Genomic DNA, 24076 nt, shown 5'->3' on the forward strand with positions numbered 1-24076 from the left:
ATGGCCAGGTTGGGTCTTCGTCGCTGTGCACAGGCTTTCTCTAGTTGCAGCGAGTGGGGGCTACTCTTCGTTGTGGCGCACAGGCTTCTCCTTGAGGTGGCTTCTCTTCTTGTGGAGCACGGTCTCTAGGTGCATGGGCTTCAGTAGTTGTGGCATGCCGGCTCAGAAGTTGTGGCACACGGGCTTAGCTGCTCCGCGGCATGTGGGATCTTTCCCGACCAGGGCTCGAACCCGTGTCCCCTGCACTGGCAGGCGGATTCTTAACCACTGTACCACCAGGGAAGCCCTGTAAATCTTAAGAACTTACAGGTCTGAGAACATCTTTATTTCACACCCAAACTCTAAATAATGGTTTGGCTTAATATTCTGCCTTCTCGCCTTCTATGCTGTTATTGAAAAGTCTGCGATCTAATTCTTATCCCTTTCTAGACGATCTGCCCTTAGAAATTTCTTTTATCTTTGTTATATATAAAGTTTAATTACAACCTATTGACCACCCCACCCTTTTCTATTCTGTTAGAGTTATTAAGCCCATCGGTAAAAGGTCTTATAGCTTTTCCTTTTTTCTGGGCAACTTTCAGTCATTAGTCCTTCAAATATTTCCTCTCTTGCCTCTATTAATTGTTTTCTTTTCTTCTGGCATTTTTTTTCATATGAACTTTGATCAAATAACCCTATTCTGTACGTTACTTAACTTTTGTTTTTTTTTCCTTCTCTCTGTTTCTCAGGCCCTCAGAGTTTTTGAATGTTCGTCTGGCTCACTAGTTAGTTCTTCAACAAAATCCACCTAGCTGTTCAACCCATTTACTGAGACTTTTTTCAACTTTTACATTCTGCCTTCTCTGAATTTCCATTTGGGTTTCTTTGTGACTTCCTGTCTTACTTCCTGTCTCCAGTATCCTCCCTTATTTTATTTATTTATTTATTTTTTGCGGTACGCGGGCCTCTCACTGCTGTGGCCTCTCCCGTTGCGGAGCACAGGCTCCGGACGGGCAGGCTCAGCGGCCATGGCTCACGGGCCCAGCCGCTCCGCAGTATGTGGGATCTTCCCGGGCCGGGGCACGAACCCGTGTCCCCTGCATCGACAGGCGGACTCCCAACCACTGCGCTACCAGGGAAACCCTATCCTCCCTTATCTTTGGGAAATACGTGATACATCTATTGAACATCTTGTGTCTAATTACACTTCATCAGGTAACGGTCCTTCCACTGTTGTTGTTCCTTTATAGCAGTTGCCCTCCTAAGAAGTCTTGTGTATTTTCCATATGAGTTCATGTTTCCTTGCATATTAACCACTTTGGCTGGTGATGGGTCCTTGGAGAAGGGGATGATGCCAAGGCCCTAACTTGTGCCCAACCTAGTAGGTTTATGTGGTGGGAGGGTGGGACATCGTCTCAGGGAAAAGAACCTCTGATGGAATAATCTGTACGTCTGTGCTTGAAGAAAAACATAGATTCCCTCAGTTGTAATTATCTACCCCTCATGGAACTGGGAGGGCTGGAGGAATGCTCGAGATTCAAGCCCTCCCATGGTGGCTCCTCTGAGGCTGGTCTTCTGGTCCTACCTCCCCTGATTCACTGGCCAGCAGGCGCTTGTGTCTTTCCAGAAGCAACGCAGTGGGCACTGGCCTTCCCAGGCAATGTGGGAGAAAGAAAGGGACGTGCCCGATAAACCTCTCTTCCACTTTATCATCTGTTTCTTCCCCACATGGAGACCAAATCATTTTCAGTTGCCCTGGGGCTTCTCGGATAGTTTTTATTATTAACTTGTCAGATCCATCAGCATCTCTCTGATTTCTCATGGTGTGTGCAGGGCTGGATTGAAGGGAAAGAGCCAGCAGCCGACCTCTCATAAATTTCCTAAGGGAAAAGAGTTTGCTCATTTTGTAAATAATTTTCTACATTACAGTGATTTGAATATTAGAACTCTGTGTTCATTTTCTTTTTGATGAGATATAGTATGTGTGGTCTTTGGGTGAAAGTGAAAGCTATTTATCCTGAAATATCTCTTAGAATGCATATGTCAAAGTTTGGAAACCAATTTTAGAGACACATACTGAATGGTGAGTAAATCGCTGTAGATATAAAATTGCAGCGCTTCATTATAGCCCATGTAATAATTTCATGAAGCTTTAGATTTTTAAAATATCTTCTTACTGAATCCATTTGTAATAAAGAGAGTAGTGGCTCATTTCAGAGTCTTGCAATGTTTTGCTATTCCTGTACAGAAGAAGAATTAGGTCTTTAGTAATAATCCCTTAACTGAATGACTTACAGCTATTTGAGCTATGTGAGATCTTTGGTGATGTTTTCACAACTAATAATGAGGCAATTTGAAGATACAATTTCAGTGTTTGGGAGAAAGTTCTTGAATAGAGAATTGAGATTCATCATTTCTGTTATTCCTCCCAGTTAAAAGTTAAATGAGGTCCAAGAGAGATCATCTGATTGTGGCTTGAATCCTCATGGAACTGAGGCATGAGTGTGTTATTTACAGAGAATGATGTTAATAGAGGGGGTAGGCAGGAAATTTGTGGGCAAGCTTCTACCCATTTTAGAAATGGAAATACTGAATTCTAACACAGACACCTACAATTTCAGTTCTTCTTACCAAACTCTCTTTCCTGACTTATTAATATTTTCACTTAAAGAGTATTAGCATTTGGGGACTTCCCTGGTGGTGCAGTGGTTAAGAATCTGCCTGCCAATGCAGGGGACACGGGTTTGAGCCCTGGTCCGGGAAGATCCCACATGGCATGGAGCAACTAAGCCCGTGCGCCACAACTACTGTGCCTGTGCTCTAGAACCCGTGAGCCACAACTACTGAGCCCTCGTGCCACAACTACTGAAGCCTGTGCGCCTAGAGCCCGTGCTCCGTAACAAGAGAAGCCACTGCAATAAGAAGCCCGTGCACCGCAACGAAGAGTAGCCCCCGCTCGCCATAGCTAGAGAAAGCCCATGCGCAGCAACGAAGACCCAATGAAGCCAAATTAATTAATTAATTACTTAATTAAAAAAAAAGAGTATTAGCATTTTACCTCATTCTTTAGAAACTTTGAAAATAACCAGGTCTTTTTCTATAACTACGATGGAGGAAACTATCAAACCGATATGTGAATGCCCAATGGTACTAAACTGTCAACTGCAAATTGCTTAAACACTACTAGCCCTCATGTGTCTAAAATCTTTCCATTCCTTGGGCAACAAAGATTTAATCTCCAATTTTTAAAAACTGTTTTTCTTAGAAATATTTAAATTTTATTCCTTTGTCTTTTATTTTCCAAGAAAGAAGATTAACACAATTCTCCCCTGAACAAAGACTTTTGGGTATTTTAGCCCACTTCCCAGAATGCCATCTGATGGTATGACAAGAGGAAATGTAGTATATGAAAAAGTGTTTGTCTAGGAAACTGTAGTGGACACTGTTGTGTTCTGAGCCAATGCCCCTTCTTCTTTTTACCCTTCCTAACAGAACTAGGGGAGTATTCAGGTAACCAATCCTCCCTCCTTGGGACTTACTGGATAGTAACCCCATCCTAGCTCCTCAGCTAGACTGTGATTTGATGAAAATAGTTGACCTATGATATTCTACTGGACAAGCCTTTATGGTCCAGGGGTTGGCAATCCCAGATAGCTGAACTTAGCTCAATCAGACCACGTTCTGTGGCCCATGCTGGGGTGCTGGTGGGTGGGGAAGAGTTTTTACTGTCTCTCCCCAAACAGCAATGAACAAAGAAACCACTGTATCTATCTTGTGACCCTAATGGAAGCAGCCTACAAGCAAAGCTGATGCACTGTGAATGGAAATGGCTGAAAAAAAGAAATGGAAAGAATCTGGGTGTTTGAGGACAAGTCTTAGTTGCTGAAGCAACCAATGCAGGTGTCCATTCCTGCTTTTGTTTAAGCCATTTAGAGCTGGTGTGCCTATTAGTTGTGGCTGAACAGAGCTGATTCAGCCAAAATCAGATGACTTTGATGGGAGTTTAGCCTCTGCTACAAAGTTGGTGACCTTTGAGAAGTACTTTCTCTCCGTTTGAGTTTCTATATTTGTAAAATAATATCTCATGTCTATCTCAGAGGATGGAGTATAAAAAGGAAGATATGAAATGATATATACAATATATAAAAGAGCTACAGTAGTAGAAAAAGTATATAAGTTCTCAAATCTTAAATAGTAGTAGGCACTAATAAAATGAAAATCAGTCTTAAATGTGCATGTATGGTGGCCAAGGTTTGACCACTGTGGTCCATATTTATTTATTATTCTATTATTATGTAAGAAATATAGATTGGGTGAGACCAGCAATTAATTCCATCCAAGAGTAAACGTTCCAACAATAATAAAATATATTTTGCAGAAGGGTAGTGCAGTCCCTCACCCCCATCACCCCCGTCATCTCCACCATCCCCATCATCCCCATCACTACCATCATCATCACTACTGTTAATTAACAGTGATTGGTCAGGAGCTGTTCTTAAGGTTGTTAATCCTCAAAATAACCTTATGAAGTAGATAGTATTGCAACACTGTGGCAGCTTAAAATCACAATTCAAATTCTTTGACATTCCTACAATTGAGAGGTGGAGTCTCAGTCCTCTCCTCTTGATTCTGAGCTGCCCTTAGTGACTTTCTTGTAAGCAACGGATTCTAGAAAAGGTCACGCAGCTTCCACCAACTCTTCTGGGACACCTGCCCTGAGGGAAGCCAGCTGCCGGGCAAGAATTCCATCTATCCTGAGATCCATGCTGAGGAGACTACATGCAGTTGCTCGGTCAATGGCACCAGCTACAATCTCAGCTGCCAGTCATGTGAGTGAGGCATCTTCCCATCCAGCTGAGTTGACATGACTGCAACCTCAGTTTCAGGACCACAACCCCTAGTGAGAACTGCCCAGCCATGCCCTTCCCAAGTGATGACCTACAAAATTGTAAGCAAAGTAAAACGACTGTACTGGGACAGACCTCCATTTTACAGGGGAGAAAATTAAGGCATCCTCAAAAGCCAAAGATATATTCTGACCATGGGTCTGCTCAGTTCCCTTTCCTTTGTGGATAAGCCAATCAGCCACGAATTTTAGAAGGCTTTTCCAACTTTGTAGCCTGTTTAAAACTCTAAGCAACAAGTTACCTTTCTTCCCCCCTACATCACTCAGTTGTAAACACCCAGATTAAGAAGGAAAGAGGGCTTCCCTGGTGGCGCAGTGGTTGAGAATCTGCCTGCCAATGCAGGGGACAGGGGTTCGAGCCTGGTCTGGGAAGACCCCACATGCCGCGGAGCAACTAGGCCCGTGAGCCACAACTACTGAGCCTGCGCGTCTGGAGCCTGTGCTCCACACCAAGAGAGGCCGCAATAGTGAGAGGCCCGCGCACCGCGATGAAGAGTGGCCCCCGCTTGCCACAACTGGAGAAAGCCCTCGCACAGAAACGAAGACCCAACACGGCCATAAATAAATAAAAAAATATTTAAGCGAAAAAAAAAGAAGGAAAGAGAATACTATTAGAAACAACTAGGTATATAATTATCTGGAACAATTGAACACTCAGTTTTAGAACATGAAGTCAAAGTCATCAGGTATCGCCATCAACCCAGCTCCTCCCCTTAATTTCTCTATTTATATTCATGGTCTCTTATTCCTGCCTTATCCTGGCTTATGTGCTGCTCTTGCACCATTAGAATTCAGTCCTTTGAGAGCAGCAGTCCTGTCTACCGTGCTGACTGCTCTGTTCCCAGCGCCCAGCATGTTGACAGGTACTAGGACTCAACACGTGCTAAGAGTAAGTTGACTGTGTACATGTCAATCTCAACTGACATGTACACAGTGCTATATTTAAAATGGATAACCAACAAGGACCTACTGCACAGCACAGGGAACTCTGCTCAATGTTACGTAACAACTTAAATGGGAAAAGAATTTGAAAAAGAATGGATTCATGTATATGTATAACTGAACCACTTTGCTGTGCACCTGAAACTATCACAACATTGTTAATCAACTATACTCCATTATAAAATACAAAGTTAAAAAAAAGTAAATCAATTAATACAACATTGTAAATCAACTATGCTTCAATTTTTTTTTAAAAAAAGAGTGAATTGAATGAAGGTCAGAAATCATGGTCATTTTCAACATTTTTCTTTCCCTCCATCAAACTGTAGATCAAAAATGGAGAACATTGTTCAGGTCTATTCTTCCCCTTGTTGACTCTACCCCAAACTAAGCAATTCATTTCTTCACCCCTGCAGTTAATGATGAGGCGTTCTGCCTTCAGACATTTCACGCTTCCAATCTATCCCGTCCATTATTGCTCTAAAAACGTTAGTGGCTTTCACCGCTTGCCAGATGGAAAGCCAAGTCCCTCAAGGCCTTTCACCAGTCGACCTCAGCTCTGCTCCGGATGCCTCCCCACGGCTCTCCTGTGTGGTGCTAGATGACACCCAAGCGGACCACTTGCTCTTCCCAGGACAAACGGACAAGTTTCTAATTTCAGACTACTACTTCCCTGACTTTTCTTTTCCAAAATCCCCACCCACTAAAAAGCCAACCAATTCATCAAGGCCCATCTCAAACGTCACTTTAGTAAAGAACTCTTCCCTGATCCCCACACCCTATATAGTCTCCATTCTCTGAACTCCTATGACATTTTATAGTACTTTTAAGACAGTTATTATATTCCTCCTTGATGTCTGGGCTTTATGTACGTATACCTTCTACTGTAGGTACTTAATGAGGTTTGAGAATAGGTCATACTCATTTTTTTTAGTCCTAAGAATCATATGGTCTAGCAAGGTATTAAGCATGATAGAACTCAGTAAGTATTTAATTAACTGAATGAACTTTCAGGGAAGTTACACTTAAAGGACTCCTCCAATTTGAAGCAGATAAAACAATTAAGTTAAAAAAAATATCCATCCTAATAAAGGTTAATAGGGGAAAAGCTTTCCTGATAAGTGATCCCAGTGGACTGACTACATGAAAAATTAAAGTCAGAGTAAAATCTCAACACGCCACTCAACTGTGCCTCTGCTGCATTGTTTTCTAAGCCGTGCAACGACTCAATGGAAATTTTAAATCATTTGACTACAATTTTAAAGTGGGGAAGACACAAAAACCTGGAAGTCAAAAAGGAAAAAAATGGACAGATCTGGATACATATAAATTGCAACTTCTACACAGTAAAAAATGCCATAAATGAAAATCAAAATACAAATGACCTATTAGGAAAAACTATTTCTAATATATAGCATAGTCCAAGGGTCAAATTCCTTAACTTTCAAGGAAAATCAATAAGAAGAAAAACAAACATCCCAAGAGAAAATAGGCAGAAGAAGCAGCAGAAGAAATACAAATGGCCAAAACATATATAAAAACATAATCAGCCACCTCCAAGGTAAAGATGCACAAATAAATCATTACCCTTTTTTAGGAAAGTCATTTGGCAATGCTTGTTAAGATTAAAAAAGCACATGGTCTTTGAGCTAGCTATTCCACTTTGAAGCATGTACCCTACAGATATATTCAGACAAGAAAAAAGAGCTGTGTGAAAACGTACAGTAATTGCATCGCAAGAAACAACTGGAAACAACCAAAGGGAGAAAACAAATCAACCAAAGGTATGGTTACACACCGTGCAACCATTCACAATAGAAGGCTAAGCTAAGCCCCTTAAAATGGAAAGGCTTCCAAGAAAAATTAAACGAAAATAGGTGAAGCACAGAACAAACAATATTCTGTTAAGATCTCATTTGAGTTTTTTTTTTTTTAATAAATTTATTATTTATTTATTTTTGGCTGTGTTGGGTCTTTGTTGCCGCGCGCGGGCTTTCTCTAGTTGCGGTGAGCGGGAGCTACGCTTCGTGGTGGTGCACGGGCTTCTCATTGCGGTGCCTTCTCTCGTTGTGGACCACGGGCTCTAGGCGCTCAGGCTTCAGTAGTTGTGGCTCACGGGCTCTAGAGCGTAGCCTCAGTAGTTGTGGCGCACGGGCTTAGTTGCTCCGCGGCATGTGAGATCTTCCCGGACCAGGGCTCGAACCCGTGTCCCCTGCATTGGCAGGCGGATTCTTAACCACTGCGCCACCAGGGAAGCCTTCATTTGAGTTTTTAAAAATAACAAAAGGGCAGGCATATACATCCATATATGCCTATGAATGAGTGAAATATTTCTGGAAGGATATACTCGAAACTGTTCCCTCAGCTGGGGGAGGAACAGGGGATTTTCTTTATATTTTACCTTTCTTTCTTTCTTTCTTCCTTCCTTCCTTCCTTTCTTTCCTTTCTTTCTTTTCTTTCTTTCTTTCTTTCCTTCCTTCCTTCTTTCTTTCTTTCTCTTTCTTTCTTTCTTCCTTCCTTCCTTTCTTTTTCTTTCTTTCTTTCCTTCCTTTCTCTCTTTCTTTCTTTCCTTCCGTCCTTCCTTCTTTCTGTCTTTCTTTTTCTTTCTTTTTTCCTTTCAAATAAACCACATGCATACTTTACTTTTATAACAAGAAAGAAATTTAAACTATTTTTGAATTTGTCCACTTCTTTTCCTTTGGCCTTTTTGCCAAAATCTGTAGCCTTACCTTTGGCGCTAAACGTCCTGCTCTGCAGAGCCCCTGTCATGGTTTGTGGGGACGTGTTTGATCAGTGGCAGCTGTGGAAAGGGCTTCTAAATCAGAGCTCTTCAGAAGTAGGAGAGCTACACTGAGTCCTGAGCGCCACAGGATACATGTAAACACACGCCCACACCGAGGGCAGACAAGGAATTTTAAAGGGAAGCAGGAGCCAGACGGGGAGAGACAGTGTCTGGTACATCGCATCCCAGCTTATCTCCTGGGCACTTCCAGCAGCTCCACTTGAAAAGAGAAGGAGCCAGACCGCACCCTGTAGGTGAAAGCTATTATTCTTCCCGCCTCTCAGAAGAGGCGCCTTTCCAAAGACACCTCAGGGGTGGGATGGAAGAGGGACCTGCCAAAGAGCTCCCACCTGAACATTTTATGGGACAAATGTGCAGCCAGACAGTCAAGGAGGCAGAGCACCCACGCAGCTCTGCAGACACGTGCAACTGGCCGTGCAGAAAAGAAAACAGAGAAATGTCCCCAAACTGTGTTCTATCAAGAACAGTAAAAGCTCCTTGGGAATGAGCGACGCCGTGATGCCGCGAGGACCAGCCTGGTGATGCTGTCGGCTCAGCGTGAGAACCGTGGGGATACAGCGGGGCTGGAGCCGCAGAAGCTCATCCTGTCATCGTGAATGCCTTAGGTGGGCTTTCCCTGGTGTCGGTATTCTCTGTCCACAAACCACAGGAGGTGTAACGTGAGCTCCAAACGGACAATGGTCACGGCTCCTGAGACAGAGAACAGCACACTTGCCAGGGACGGAGGCTTTGTATCTAACTTTGAAAAGGGAGCCCAGCCAGCCAGCTGCAGCCTCATCAGGGTGGCCACAGGCTGAGCCGCAGTCCCCAAAACAAAAGGCGTGATCAGTGTCTACCTCCAGCCAAAGGAGCTCAAACGAGACTTCTTCACAAGCGATAGGCCACACGGGCGAGAAGGAAAGGGCAGAGGGAGACACCTGCACGGTCCGACAGCGCCAGGCACCGGGGAGGTGATGCACGGACGGGACGGGACGACAATACTGGGAGCGGCCGGTATACACCACGCTCATCCTCCATTCGTGGTCCCGCAGAATCTTGCCCATACCTCTGTTTTGACGTATATCCTAGATTGTAACCATCCACATACATTTGCTCCCTCCCAAAGCGAGGATGCCTTCAAGGTCAGAGCGTGCCCTTGATAAGTCAGTGAGTGAACAGACTTCTCCCAGGGTGAGCTGCAATCCGCCTTGTGCTTTCCTCAGGCCACCATCGAGGCTGGAAGAAATCAAAGCCCAGAGCTCCCAGCGGGGCCTGCAGAACGGACGCCGCCAGCAGAAAGAGTAAGAAGACCTAAGAAGCCTTCCTCTCCTCTCAGGAGCCCACGCGCGTGCGCAGGCGCCTTGGTACCGATACCTCTCAGCTGCTCCCACCGCAGGTTATTCTAAACCCACTGGCACCCTGGCCCTACACTGAGGATGGAGAAAGCCAGAGAGCAGAGCGGTCCCACGAGTAGCATGACAGCAAGGGCTGGTAAACGAGAGCTGCAGGGGTGAAGGGGCTGGAGAGATGACAAGTGTCTACCTTAAATGTACGAGATCAGGCATCAGAGTGAAGGTTAGTCCATGGAACGACCCAAGCAGCAACACGGGTCAGCAAGGCGGGGGGGCCCATGGCCTCAGGGATCCACCAGGCACACCCCCAGATTCCCAGAGAGGGGTCTTACTGAAGTTCAGGGAACCGCACTCACTAAAATGCCCTGCAAAATCTTGTGTGTGGGTGCATTTGCATGGAAATAGGGTCCACAGATTTCATGAGATTCTAAAAAAGCCTTGTGATTTTAAAAAAGAAAAAAAAGGGATTAATGTGCATATGAATCACTTGGAGATCTTGTTAAAATGAAGTTGTGGTTCGCACGCCGGGGTGGGCCTGAGACTCTGCCCTCCAAGCAAATCTGGATGACTCTGATGTTACCGGTTCACAGCCCGCACCTTGAGTAGCAGGCACCTGACTGGGGGCCCTACCTGCTGAAACCTAAAGCCTCTGGATGGCCACGCCGCCGGCACCCACAGGATTCAGTGTGACACTGACTGATCTGGATTTTAGCGCATGTGACAGGAAACACCCGACACGAGACAAGCGCAGACAGGTATTCCTGGCACGTCCTAAATGCCTCTGGAGTTTAGGACCAGCTCATCGTGAATATGGAAGACCTAGAAGACTGCCTTCCATCACTGCTGAAAAAAGATAGCCTGGAGTCCCAGGTGTCTAGGCCCTTCTTGTTAGTTCAGAAGGAAATCCAGCAAAGAGAGAGTTTTCCCTCATTCTGGCTTTCACCAACCACCTCCGGGAAGCTGACAAGAAAAGCAAGGATGGTCAAGTGACCTCGTTTTGTTTACAGAGAACGTGCTGAATATCTATGCCTATGAAAGATCAGATTAAACCTTCCCGGGCAAACTGAAGCCCGGCGGCCAGCAAGTTCCACTGGCAAACACTGGCCATACGGAGCGCGTCTTAGCCCTCCCGGCCTGGCTGGGCTTTCGGCCACCAAGCAGGGCACTGACGGCTGAGCCGTGCTGAGACCCCGTCCTGAGACAGGAAGCCTGCCGGGGAAAGTAGAAAGCCCAGGATCTGACAGCCAAATTGGGCATCAGCAGCTCCATCCCCAGTACACAGAGTATCCTAAAGGCTGAAATCCAAACTGGTCTAAAACTAGCACAATGAGAATATTTCCTTCCTTCCCTCCACCGGAGAGCAAAGCAGCTGACATCAGTATCCTCCGGGCACAACTGACTTCTCCGAGTTTACATGGAAAGAACGATTACACAACTGCCCTTTCTCACCATCAGACCTACTGTCCCAGGAAAGAAGGAAGGGGAAGCAATTACACTGTTGCTGAAAACCCATAATGGATATGTGATTCCGATTATTAATGTGGAAAGAAAGAGACAGACTGCTGAGCTCCAAGCAACCACTAAGTGAATCTGCACGAGATTCCGAGAGGGGGATTAAGTTTTTGTTTTCTTTTCATCTCTCAGCCAGTCATTGGAATGTGACCCCAAACTTTAAGCATGGCCTGTCACATCCTTATCAGTATTCACTGCCACTGCACTGTGGTCACATTATCTCCCCTGGATTCCCAAGTGACAGGTTCCTTGCCGTAGGGGATTGTTTTCTCTTTGCCTCTAAAGGGGAGGCGGGTGCGGCAGGGAACTGACTTGTCAGGTGCAGGAAATTAACTAATTTTCAAGACAACAGAAAGACATTTTGTAGCAAATATTTACTTCTCTGTTTCTTTCCTACTGATATCGAAAGTACATTATCTAATCTGAAGGATGCCGGATTTACAATCCCTCTGAACAAAGGGATGTTATGGCTCATTCTAAAGAAATAATGCCGTCAATTCCTTCAGCCCCTGGTGAGAACACTACTGCCGCAGGAAGTACATTTGTCATAAAAGAATAGAATGGACACTGAGAGGTGCAGGTAGAGAGGAGAGTGTGAGATTCCTCTGACTTTATATGACACCCTGAAAGCCCGTTCCCCTATACCACTTACCTATCCATCGAATTTCCAATTACTATCTGGCTCAAGGTCCGTATAAACATGGCAGCTTCATCCAAAGTGGGCCATTAGAACTGGAGATCCCCAGGGGGGAAGGCTGGGAACAGGGATGCTGCGTGAGGAGGAGACCTGTGTGTATCACCCTCTCTGTGCCTGGTGGGGCTCTAGGCAGTTTTCACGCCTTATTTCATTCTGTTGTACGATTTCACCATGAGGTGAGTATTACTACGATGATGCTCTCAACTTTACAGATCGGCACAGAGACCCGAGCTTCTGCTGTTTGCTCAGTCGCCCGGCTAGCTAGTTGGAGGAGCCGAGACTGAATGCCATCCCGAGGACAAAACCCACGACCTGATGGCGCCAGAGTCTCGCTCATTTTATGAGAAATATTTAGTCTCCCTTCTCCACCTGGGAAACACGATTTCCTATCCTATACCGAAACCAAACAAAACACACGGGGACTCATTTGACTACTCTCAAATACACTGCCTAAGACCCACAAAGCCACTCTTACTCTTAGGTCATTTTTTGGTGGTAGATCTTTGCCCATTTTTTGTGCAGATCTAGGAACATTTCCCTTGAGATGACAAGAATAATCGTAGTTGTTGTAAATGGTGACAACATGGGCATTCATTATCATGGGCAAAACTGAGCATTTCCCTAGGCTGCCTGTCACAAAAACAAAGGTTTCAACTGAAAACTATTTAAAAATTCTATATACATACACACACATGCACATATGTGTCATGAAACACTTTTTTATCGAATCCTTATTATTCTTTCCTGGACTCTAATATCCAGACTTTTTCAATAATAATAGCAATAATCATTATTATTATGTTATAAATAATATTATTATTGCAAATAGTAATAATAATGGCAACAAGCATTTTACTGAGCACGTGCCATCGCCGGTGAAAACAGGCTTCACGTATCTCATTTAATCTGTGCAACAGCTCTGTGAGGAACATTTCTATTCTATTTCTTTTTCTAAACAAGAAAACTGAAACTTAGATTAAATAATTTCCCAAGGTCACTAACGTAGAAAGGATAGAGGAGGCCTGGATTAGATCATGGGACCCAGAACCATCTTCTTGGCTGCGTATCGTCCTTCTTCCCAAACCCCCATCGGTCCGGGTCCTGGCCAGACACTGGCCCTGAACCGACAGCGTCTTCCAGCTCTTCATCCAGCTCATGTGCTACCTTTTCTTGCCACCTTCCCTTGACCCCCTGCACGTGCAGAACCAGCGGGCACTACCACGCTGCCTTAGACCTCAAGAAGCAGCCGTGTCTCAGCCACAAGACAGGGCAGGTCTCCCTTCCCTGCCCACCCAGCCCGGTGTCGGGTGCCCCGTGAATGCCACACATTCCCATCCCACGAGCCCATCCACGGGGACCATGGCTCTGTCCCCTCCCCACCCAACAGTGATGAGAGAAACATTGTCAAGATCTTCTGGGTGACATTTCTTCACACCCGTAACAGTAATTTTGCACTTTCCCCCTTTTCTCTGGTTTTGTTATGCTCAAGGAGCCCCCAATCCATCAAACCACACTCAAAATGCTATTTTCTAGTATTTTAATCACATCACCCGATTTCTTCACCTTCCCCGCACATCCTGTTCTATGTGCCCTGGTACACGTGTAACTTACTTTAAAAGTAATTAAAATGACAGCATTTATACAATATATAAAATAGAGGTGGCTGGTTTAATCACAGAAGGCTTGACTGCAAAGTTCTTTTAAGTACTTATCTCTCCTGACAGATTTATCTGTTGGTTCAAAGATCAGTAATGACTTGAGTCTGTCAGGCAGACTCGGGGCCAGGCTGCTCAGGTTTGAATCCTGGCCCCGCCCCTCACGAGCATGTGACTGTGGGCAAGTGACTTCACCTCTCTATGCCTCAGTCACCTCGTCTGTAAAGCGGGGATAATGACAGCATCTGCCTCACTGGATTGTGAAGATAAAATGAGTTAAAATACATAAAGCGCTAAGAACAATGCCTGGGCGTGATGGGTACAACTACCAATACTTCTGCTGTCATCACCGCCATCACCTGCATTACAAGGCCCTCCGGGATCAGGGCTCTGTGTGCCAGTTATGAGTTCACTGCCTCTCAGCTCCAAATCTATGCCTCACTGCCTGCTTGGCAAACATTTAGCTGGGCCCTTTAAAAAATTCTCCTTTGTCGGTAGAGGGACGGGGGGAGCCTTTCTAAGAGGAGGCAGTTTCCTTCCTTGTTCCAGTGTGCTCTCAGCAGCCTCCTAAGGGGATGGCTTGCCTAGACCCTGCCCCCAGCGCACACACAGCTGCTGCAGTGCCCAGCTCCCGGAGCACCTGTGGTTTCCCAATTCCCAGCTCTTGCCGTGGGGCTGGTTTCCCCAGCGCTCGGCTTCCGTGGCTTCTGCTGAACAAGGATGCTTCACACACAGCTTCCCCCGCGTCTGGCTCCTGCCGTGTGGACGGCTTCTCCTGCACAAGCCTCTGCAGCACGCACAGCTGCTCCGGCACCTGCGTGTCAGCGGCTCCCAGGAGCCAACCGTTTCCCTGCAAACTCCTTCAAGCCCTTCGTGAGCAGACTGCCTCTGGTGAGACAACTCCCCATGAATAATCTTCTTTGGAACCCTGGAAGGTGGGTCCCAGAAAGTTCCAGGTAGACGCCTGCCGGCAGGTGCACTGGTGCAGGACTCGGCACTCCAGACAGCATCGTCACGCCCTCTTTAAGGAGGTCTGCATCTTAGCCTGGGGGCAGGGGTTCCCGATCTTAGCCCTGTGGGTGGTGGCTAAGTTCTCTTTACTTCTTCCTGGTGGATCCTCCATTACTCCAATCGTTTGTTGTAATGAATAATTCTTTGCATTATGCTATCCGTGTTCAAGTTACTTGTTTGGGTTCTGTCTCCTGATTAGATCCTGACTGAAACACTCTCTGTCCTCATCTCCTTGCCCTTACTGGGAACCATCCGGTACCCTCAGCCTTCTTTTTGTTTCATGCTCTCCAAGTCGGTTCTTGTCTTAAGATTTTTTTTTCATTTTCCAGAATGTCCTGAAATGACACCAAGCCTTCACATGGCTGCTTCCTCTGAGTCACTTTCCAGAGTTTGCAACCTGCAGTTTTCCAACCCAGGCCCTACAAACCTCAGTCACCATCCAGCACATGGGCCTGTTTCACTTTCTTCACAGCACTTATCACTGCATGAATTATCTTATTCTTTCTTCCGCCTCCTTCCCTAATTAAATGCAAGTTCCGTGACAGCAAAGACTGTGCTTGTATTGTTTACTACTAGAGCCCCAGGGAACAGTTGTCAGATATGAAAGCACTTGATAGAGAGTTGTATTAAAAAGATGAGAAGGAAGAATAAGAAAGGTTTAAAAAAAAAAAAAGGAGGAACCTGGTTCCCAGCCATAATGCTCCTGATCTAATGAATTGCTTCCATCACCCATTCTCCCAGTCACTGCTGCCTCAAGTCCTGGAAGCACCACTGTCTCTTACTTCCCACACTCATAGATTATTTTCTTTAAATGTGTCCTTCCTTCTACTCTCTCTTCTCCTGTAGTTTCATCATTCTCCATACATCAGTCCTGTCTCTATGAACTCAGGACTTTATTAGCTCCATCGCCTCCTTACTGGCCTCTCTAATTCCAAGTTCCTTCTCTTTTTCAATCTATTCTGAATAGCGTTGACAACCAGTTTTTCTAAAACACTGCTTTTCATGAGCCCTCCTCTCTTCTTTACAGACCAGTCGTTACTTGTTTTATCCAGCTAAACGTACTTGTCTCCCTTCTAAGGCCCCCCTATGCTGGCTCTGTGCTGCGTGACAAGCTGCACTGCCCATCTAGGCACAGCAACCCTTCTGCCTGTTCACACTGGTTCTCCCTGGCCCCATGAATAAGCCAGGCCACCCCCGTCCCGGAGCCCACTCACAGGGGCTCTCCCCGCTGAGATTCTGGAAGGGGGCAGCTCAAACTCTCCGCCCTACATTGGCAACCATGGGATCACTTGATAATCTCCTTCTCTCACCTCCTCTACTCCAGAAAACATCTGAAACTTTTTTAATATAAACCTATGCTGTCTTTTCCTCATCTTATCAAAAGAAACGCGTAAGCTCCTCAGTTCTCTGAGGCTTCAGGTAAGGTATTGAACAAGTATGGGGAACGATGAATGATGAACAACTGATAGCCTCCCGGTTGAGGATCGATGTGAGTTCTCGGACCTGGAGAACCTGCCTTGGGGTAGTCTAAGATCCTGTCCCGCTAGCAGGCTCTAAGAGACTCATCTGACCCAAGTCACCGTCTTTATCATCATTCACGTATTCAATCTAATATGACACACTTTGCATGTACCTCGTATAAAAATTTTTCTTTGGAAAAAAAACAGAAGTGAGAATTTTTCACAAAGGTTTTTGTTCTGTTTAAAGGTCCTCCTCCTGTCTATTTTCATCCTGTGTATGTTTTGTATTTTCCTTCTTTCGAAAGTGTTAAGAAAAAAGACTTTCTTTGGGAAGAGCTACATCGTTCCACACACTTCCACCCCTGGAAACAAGGACCCGAGGAAAGAACACAGGTGCCTGTTAGGTAAGGGTGTCAGTCCCATCAGTTCAATAATTCAAGGCTCTTGAGCAAAGAGAAATTAATTTTTAAATTTGCCATGTAACAAAAACAGGTGGAAAACAACAAAATGCCCTTCAATGAAATAGGGTTAAGCAAATTGTAATACGTGTGCTTATTGAATGTTCATTACTACTAAAACCGTGGTTAGAATCGCCATGTAGTAACATAGAAAAATACTTCTGACAAGCCACCTGGTTAAAAAGAAAAAGGTATTTCCAGAATCAGTATTTGCAATTAATTATAACTGTTGTGAGTCCTGGGAGATCTTGGGGGTGGTACAAGCTAAGTATGAGGAAGATAAGTACGAGGAAGAAAATAAAAATGTCAGCACAGAATGGGTCTCAAACAGAGCTGTGCAAAGTTGAAATCTAGAGGAGTCTGGCTCCCAGCCCTTTAGGGCTTGACCCCTTTCTGATTAAATGGACTGCTGGCTCAACGCTACAATATGTGGGTTCTATTTCCTATTCTCAGGGAATTTTACATTCGCAAGTCATCTTGGCAGGTGTAGAACAGCGTGTGTAGTACTGCACCTTTAGTCTAAGAGAGGATATAAATATATGTGGCTATGTCGTTAAAAAGCAGTGGCAGGATAAAGCAAAATTGAACTAAAATGGTTTCCTGTAGGAGAAAGTCAGGAAAAGGCTGAAGAGAGGGAAAGACAGCTATACTTTTCTGATTGCACCTTGTTTTGTACATTGAACTTTGAACCATAAAGTTTGTGTTATATATTTGTTTGTGTTGCTAAAAGAAGCAACCACTCACTTTGTTATACAGCAGAAACGAATGCACCATTGTAAAGCAATTATACCCCAATAAAGATGCTAAAAAAAAAAAGAAGCAACCGCTAAAATAAAAGGCAAAATAATAGAGGTGAGCCTACTGTGCAATGAGCTAACTATGCATTGAGTTGATGGTTGAACTACACCCAGGGGAGTTAATTAAAGTGACTTTAAACCTCTGTAATTTAACTGTGCATCCCCGGTGGGATATATCCTAAGAACAAAAAGAACTGCAAAGAAGTCTTAGGTTGTTTTCAGTTACCATATTATTAATAAAAATGTCAGTATTATTATTCTGAAACCATACACAAAATGGATATACCAAATATAATATAATATATATACACGTATATATAGTCAGATATACTACGTACATGTAATCAAATATATTTCATAATAGAGATAGATAAATATATAGATAGGTATAGAATTCTTTTAACGATATAAGGAATAAAATTTTTCAGCATAAGGGAAAAGAAATACCCGTATAAAATCAAAGAAGTAAAACTATGTAACCCTGAATTTGAACTGGAAATAACAGTGTGAACCTGTGATATAATTTGTCTGAAAAAAAAAAATCCTAGCTCTGTCTACTGAAAAGTTCAAAAATAATGATAATCCAGTAGCTGTGAGCAACCGCAGGGCCCAGTCTGTGGTCTCTAAGTATCATTTCCTACTAAAAATAATAAGAGCTCCTTGCAGAAAATGCTGATTCTAGATCTGGGCCATGAAATGTGCAAGATGAGCCTGAAACATCTTGTTCAATCAGAAAACAAGGAAGCATTTAGGTTGATGTTAAAAGATTCAGGGGCCAATTTGAAAGGGATCTCTGCCAAAGATGGGAAAATTTGAAAAAGAACACTTTCTGCAAAGAATTGAAACATAGCAAATATGTTAAAAATCCATGACTTGGGCCTTCCCAGGTGGCGCAGTGGTTGAGAGTCCGCCTGCCGATGCAGGGGACGTGGGTTCGTGCCCCGGTCCGGGAGGATCCCACGTGCCGCGGAGCGGCTGGGCCCGTGAGCCATGGCCGCTGAGCCTGCGCGTCCGGAGCCTGTGCTCCTCAACGGGAGAGGCTGCAACAGTGAGAGGCACACGTACCGCAAAAAAAAAAAAAAAAAAAAAAAAAACCATGACTTCATAATGCTACATGCACACACACACACACTCTTTTTGTTCACCTTTAGAGGATTCTAGAAAACCAATTATTATTCTGAAACAGGTGCATAAAGAGAAAGAATCAAACATTTCTTTCTTTTGTCGATCATAACTCAGGACAATTAAATAGATGTTGAAGGAAACTTTGTTTTTAAACTCTGAGACATTTACTTACTTTCTCACATCACGAATCATGGATTATTATGAGTGAAACTGAGTGTCTGTATCTTTCATCTCTTCAGGAAAGCAGCACTACTGAGTGCCTGTGACATCCTATGGAGAATTTTAATCTTTGGTCATAGCATTAAGAGCTCCCTGTTTCACAAACCCACAGACCCTCTCTGAAATAACCTGAAGAAATTTCTTTTCTTATAGAAAAATTTTATGTAAAAAAATGATGACTGTGATGGAATTAGAATATGACTATTTCACAATCCACTAATGAAATAATAAGTCTAGTCAATAATGACCAATTTAGGTATAAAAAGCTGATGGAAAATCTGATACAAAGAGGGCGGGGCTCCCAGTCCTGAACCCAACAACCAATCTCAACACCACAGGAGAGAAAGAACAGATAATATTGGCTTCCTTACGTAGAAAGTAATAACGCTATCAGTGAAGCACTGTGACAATAAAATCAAACCTCAGTGTAATCAAACCTATAGATCTAACTACCAGTTTATAGGAAATCCATGGGAAAAAGAAACATGTCGATGAGCACAAGGACACAAGTAGCCAAACTCTGCAGGACAAAAATACTGGTTAATTCAACAACAAGAAAGTGAAGTAAAAGGAGTAGGAACCCGTAGGTTAAAGAGCCCTGACACATTTCTTGATGTGAATAAACCACGTGTCAACATAAAATTAGGAGACAATTTGGGAAAATTGGATATCTGATGATGTGAAGGAAGTCTTGTTAATGTTTTTAGGTGTGATAATGGTATGATGGTTATTTTTTTTAAGTCTTTATCTTTTTGAAGATATGTGTTGACATATTCATGGGTTAAATAAAACGAGATTCACTTCAAAATATTCCTGTGGGGGGCAGGGTGGATGTGGTAGGCTGAATAACGGCTCCCCAAAGATGTCCATGCCTTAATCTTCAGGACCCATGAATGTTACCTTATATGGCAAAGGGGACTTTACAGATATAATTAAGTTCAGGATTTGGGGATGGGGAGATTACCCTGGATTTTCTGGTCCGCCCAATGATGTCATCCAATGGTCCTTGTGAGAGGGAGGGAGCAGGGTCAGAGTCAGAGGAGAAGGTGATGCAGAAGCAGAGACTGGAGTGATGTGCTCTGAAGATGGAGAAAGGGGCCACGAGCCAAGGGTTACAGCTGGCCACTAGCAGCTGAAGAAGCTCATGAAGCAGATCCTGCCCTGGAGCCTCCAGAAGGAAGCAGCCCTGTCAACACCTTGACTGTAGCCCAGTGAGACCCACATCAGACCTCTGGACTCCAGAACTGGAAGACAGTAGATCTGTGTTGTTTCAAGTTGTTCACGGCTCTCTGTTTCAGCAGTGATAGGAAACTAGTAGAGTGGGGAAGTGGAGGGGAGTACAGCTGCAATCAGTCCAGCCATGTACTGAAAATTGTTGAATTGGTGAGATGTGCACATGGGGGTTCCTTATAAGTTCTCAAGTTTTGCATGTGTTTGAAAATTTCCACAATAATTTGGATTTTTTTAAATAACGTCTTACTAAGGGAATTTAAATCAAAAAGTTCATTCTTAAGACACAGTTTTCAAGTTTCATACCTCTGTCCCACACCCAACTCCAGAACGTTGTGGTAACGTTAGTCTTGGAGAACGAGGCGCTGAGGGGGTTTGAGACAGACAGATTACAGGTCCCTGGGGCACCTGAGGGAAGGTGCTTGATCTCTGCCAGCCTCAGCCCCCTTATATATTCAGATAATCACAAAGCCTGAAGCTCACTGGCTGGTTGGGAGGCTTCAGTGAAATAATCCATTTAAAGTGTTTCGTGGATTACCTGCATACAGTATCTCTTAATAAGGGTCAGCTACTGATATATATCAGCATTGCATGTCATTCCTACAAACATGTGAAGAACGTCTCCAGTCAGTCTCAATCCTAATTATCACAATCCTCTAAAATGTATCTGTGAGAAAAGACACACGCACCCCAATATTCATTGCAACACTATTCACAATAGCCAAGACGTGGAAGCAACCTAAATGTCCATCGATAGATGAACGGATAAAGAAGATGTGATATACATACACAATGGAATATTACTCAGCCATTAAAAAGAAGGAAATAATGCCATTTGCAGCAACATGGATGGACCTAGAGATGACCCTACTAAGCGAAGTAAATCAGAAAGAGAAAGACAAATATCATACGGTATCAGTTATATGTGGGATCTAAAATATGACACAAATGAACGTATCTACGAAACAGAAACAGACTCACAGCATTGAGAACAGACTTGTGGTTGCCAAGGGGGAGGAGAGGCCGGGGGAGGGAAGGATGGGGAGGTTGGGGTTCGCAAATGCAAACTATTACATATAAGATGGATAAACAACAAGGTCCTACTGTAGAGCACAGGGAACTATATTCAATACCCTGTGATAAACCATAATGGAAAAGAATATGAAAAAAGAATATAGATATAACTGAGTCACTCTGCTGTACAGCAGAAATTAACACAACATTGTAAATCACCTATACTTCAATAAAATTTAAAAAACAAAAAAGAAGCACCCCTAAAAGGCCCTGTTGGGTGATGAATGAGAGCTACAAAATTATCTTTTGAGGCTTAGCATAGAATGCAATCACAGAAAATTCTTCCAGCTCAAGAAATGGCATCTTTACATTAGCAGCCACAGAAGGAAAGAACTGCTTTCCTCCCTGAGGTGTTTGTGATCAGGGATTTAGAACCCACCCTGGGGTGAGCTCCCTGATAGAAGGGGACACAGCATAGCACAGAGAGCGTCTGCAACTCAGTGCTTGCCGCTTTGCAGCTAATGTTTGCACAGCTGCTGTACGACTCAGGGTGCTGGGAGGGAGGGATGCGGGGTCGGGGAGTGAGGAGGAGAAAAGGAGCAAAAATGAGTCGCAGACAATGTTGTGTGTAATATTTCGTCTAACCTACATTTGCCAAGGATGCTGCAGCCCTGTCACCTCACTTTACGTGAGCTAAGAGCACTGAGCAGAGTCTTAAAAATGACTGCACACTGAAAGTGAGCATCGCAGAAATTCCAGGAGGAGCTCTACTTCTATTAATCATGCGTCTGAAGCTAACAGGTTCATCCCATGTTAGCAAATTAAACTATCACACAATCTTGACAACGCTTCCTTAAATCGTTAAACGTCTTCTCATTTTAATTAATGACAAATTGGATATCTACCTGCTGGGGTTTCCATTGATACAGCAATTAATTTTTCTTTAAGATTTCTCAACTCCCTGCCAAAATGCATCAAAAACACTCAAGCTATATGGTTTCTCTTGAGCTTGTAAAAATCATCTTAGGGCTTCCCTGGTGGCGCAGTGGTTGAGAGTCCGCCTGCCGATGCAGGGGACACGGGTTCGTGCCCCGGTCCGGGAAGATCCCACATGTCGCGGAGCGGCTGGGCCCATAAGCCATGGCCGCTGAGCCTGCGCGTCCGGAGCCTGCGCTCCGCAACGGGAGAGGCCACAACAGTGAGAGGCCCGCGTAACGCAAAAAAATAATAATAATAATAAAAAAATCATCTTAGTTTGGACATTCCGTATTGATTAGTCATTATCGCCTTTTTAAGAATGTGACAGGCCCCTTGAAACAGGCACATCGTGAAGCACACTGGCATATCTGGGGGACAAGGGCACACGGGCCCCCAGAGCACAGTGGACAGAACGTCCACTCGACGGCCTCCCCAAGTTCAGGTTTACATAGTAATTGCAATGGAATGGCTTTCCACCACCTAAACCAAACGGAGTAAAGAAAGAGGAATCCCTGGGCATCTTGCCAGGCCTCAGGCCTCCTTAAATACTGGTTGATTTCTTAATTGATCTCAGTGGGCAGAATGATCATATCATTGCTTTAAAACACACGCTTTGGGAGGAACTGGACAAACCACAGGGGAGTCTGTTAGCAGAGCCTTCTGTTTTAATAGTCAATCTCCTATTTGCTATTAGACAAGATCACGGCCATCTTTTTTATTTTTCAGGCCATCTTTTCAGAACAGCCCCACGTCCGATGAAGGGTTGAAATATCAGTGACAGAAAATGATGCCAGATGACCAAGACCTTTGGTCCACACTTTTAGTTCTGATGCTGCAGTCAAAAATCTGTCTTGTCACATACAGATGACCAACAGGCACATAAAGATATGCTCAATACCACAAATTATTGGAGAAACGCAAATCAAAACTGCAGTGAGGTGTCACCTCTCACTGGTCAGAAAGTCTACAAATAATAAATGCTGGAGAGGGTGTGGAGAAAAGGGAGCCCTCCTACACTATTGGTGGGAATGTAAATTGGTACAGTCACTATGGAGAACAGTATGGAGGTTCCTTACTAGAGTTACCATATGACCCAGCAAAACAGAGTTACCATATGACCCAGCAATCCCACTCCTGGGCATATATCTGGACAAAATTATAATTCAAAAAGGTACCTACACCCCTATGTTCATAGCAGCACTATTTACAATAGCCAAGACATGGAAGCAACCTAAATGCCCATCGACAGATGAGTGGATAAAGGAGATGTGGTACGGATATGCGATGGAATCCTACTCAGCCATAAAAAAGATTGAAATCATGCTATTTGCAGCAACATGGATGGACCTAGAGATTATCATATTAAGTGAAGTCAGACAGAGAAAGAAAAATATCATATGATATCACTTATATGTGGAATCTAAAAAAAAAGGATACAAATGAACTTATTTACAAAACAGAAATAGACTAACAGACATAGAAAACAAACATATAGTTACCAAAGGGGAAAGTGGGGGAGGGATAAATCAGGAACTTGGGATTAACAGATACACACTACTATATATAAAATAGATAACCAATAAGGACCTACTGTACAGCACAGGGAACTATAGTCAATATCTTGTAATAATATATAATGGAAAAGAATCTGAAAATGAATATATATATATATATATATATATATATATATATATAACTGAATCAATTTGCTATACACCTGAAACTAACACATTGTAAATCAACTATGTTCCGGAAACTATACTCATCATTAACTGAACATTTCAGGGGAAAAAGTTATTTCTGAGTAAAAATTCATTACTAGAGTTCTTAGAGAATGGAAAGTATTGTAGTGAACGGTAGCGCAAATGCAGACCTCCAAAGTTTACTATAAATTCTACCATTCACATAAACTTTTTCAAACATTACTTAGTTTTATATACGTATCAGTCATACTTAATG

At 43.8% G+C, this 24076-nt stretch overlaps 1 protein-coding gene and 1 non-coding gene across 3 annotated transcripts in view; both read right to left on the reverse strand.

The window, feature by feature from the left end:
* DISC1 (DISC1 scaffold protein) overlaps positions 1-24076 on the reverse strand; it is a 348149-nt gene that overhangs the window by 39022 nt on the left and 285051 nt on the right. The gene's annotated exons all lie outside the window — the stretch shown is intronic.
* LOC115843543 (small nucleolar RNA SNORA25) lies at positions 18900-19026 on the reverse strand. The gene has a single exon (XR_004035804.1). It is a non-coding gene; the product is annotated as a small nucleolar RNA SNORA25 (small nucleolar RNA).

Source organism: Globicephala melas, chromosome 16 (genome assembly GCF_963455315.2).
Source record: "Globicephala melas chromosome 16, mGloMel1.2, whole genome shotgun sequence".
Classification (NCBI taxonomy): Eukaryota; Metazoa; Chordata; class Mammalia; order Artiodactyla; family Delphinidae; genus Globicephala; species Globicephala melas.